Consider the following 1,651-nt stretch of genomic DNA (forward strand, 5'->3'; position numbering starts at 1 on the left):
GTTAGTGTTTTGTTTGTTAGGGCATGTTAGTGTTTTTTTGTTTGTTAGTGTTTTGTTTGTTAGGGCATGTTAGTGTTTGTTTGTTTGTTAGTGTGTTGTTTGTTAGGGCATGTTAGTGTTTTGTTTGTTAGTGTTTTGTTTGTTAGGGCATGTTAGTGTTTTGTTTGTTAGGGCATGTTAGTGTTTTGTTTGTTAGTGTTTTGTTTGTTAGGGCATGTTAGTGTTTTGTTTGTTTGTTAGTGTTTTGTTTGTTAGGGCATGTTAGTGTTTTGTTTGTTTGTTAGTGTTTTGTTTGTTAGGGCATGTTAGTGTTTTGTTTGTTAGGGCATGTTAGTGTTTTGTTTGTTAGGGCATGTTAGTGTTTTGTTTGTTAGGGCATGTTAGTGTTTTGTTTGTTAGTGTTTTGTTTGTTAGGGCATGTTAGTGTTTTGTTTGTTAGTGTTTTGTTTGTTAGGGCATGTTAGTGTTTTGTTTGTTAGTGTTTTGTTTGTTAGGGCATGTTAGTGTTTTGTTTGTTAGGGCATGTTAGTGTTTTGTTTGTTAGGGCATGTTAGTGTTTTGTTTGTTAGGGCATGTTAGTGTTTTGTTTGTTAAGGCACGTTAGTGTTTTGTTTGTTAGTGTTTTGTTTGTTAGGGCAGTGTTTTGTTTGTTAGTGTTTTGTTTGTTAGTGTTTTGTTTGTTAGGGCAGTGTTTTGTTTGTTAGTGTTTTGTTTGTTAGGGCATGTTAGTGTTTTGTTTGTTAGGGCAGTGTTTTGTTTGTTAGTGTTTTGTTTGTTAGGGCATGTTAGTGTTTTGTTTGTTAGGGCATGTTAGTGTTTTGTTTGTTAGTGTTTTGTTTGTTAGGGCATGTTAGTGTTTTGTTTGTTAGGGCATGTTAGTGTTTTGTTTGTTAGTGTTTTGTTTGTTAGGGCATGTTAGTGTTTTGTTTGTTAGTGTTTTGTTTGTTAGTGTTTTGTTTGTTAGTGTTTTGTTTGTTAGTGTTTTGTTTGTTAGGGCATGTTAGTGTTTTGTTTGTTAGGGCATGTTAGTGTTTTGTTTGTTAGGGCATGTTAGTGTTTTGTTTGTTAGTGTTTTGTTTGTTAGGGCATGTTAGTGTTTTGTTTGTTAGGGCATGTTAGTGTTTTGTTTGTTAGTGTTTTGTTTGTTAGTGTGTTTGTTTGTTAGTGTTTTGTTTGTTAGTGTTTTGTTTGTTAGGGCATGTTAGTGTTTTGTTTGTTAGGTTTGTTAGTGTTTTGTTTGTTTAGGGCATGTTAGTGTTTTGTTTGTTAGGGCATGTTAGTTTTTGTTAGGGCATGTTAGTGTTTTGTTTGTTAGTGTTTTGTTTGTTAGGGCATGTTAGTGTTTTGTTTGTTAGTGTTTTGTTTGTTAGGGCATGTTAGTGTTTTGTTTGTTAGGGCATGTTAGTTAGTGTTTTGTTTGTTTGTTAGTGTTTTGTTTGTTAGGGCATGTTAGTGTTTTGTTTGTTAGGGCATGTTAGTTGTTTGTTTGTTAGTGTTTTGTTTGTTAGGGCATGTTAGTGTTTTGTTTGTGTGTTTTGTTAGGGCATGTTAGTGTTTTGTTTGTTAGGGCATGTTAGTGTTTTGTTTGTTAGTGTTAGTTGTTTGTTAGGGCATGTTAGTGTTTTGTTTGTTAGGGCATGTTAGTGTTTTG

Source organism: Oncorhynchus gorbuscha, unplaced genomic scaffold, assembly GCF_021184085.1.
Source record: "Oncorhynchus gorbuscha isolate QuinsamMale2020 ecotype Even-year unplaced genomic scaffold, OgorEven_v1.0 Un_scaffold_987, whole genome shotgun sequence".
Taxonomy (NCBI): domain Eukaryota; kingdom Metazoa; phylum Chordata; class Actinopteri; order Salmoniformes; family Salmonidae; genus Oncorhynchus; species Oncorhynchus gorbuscha.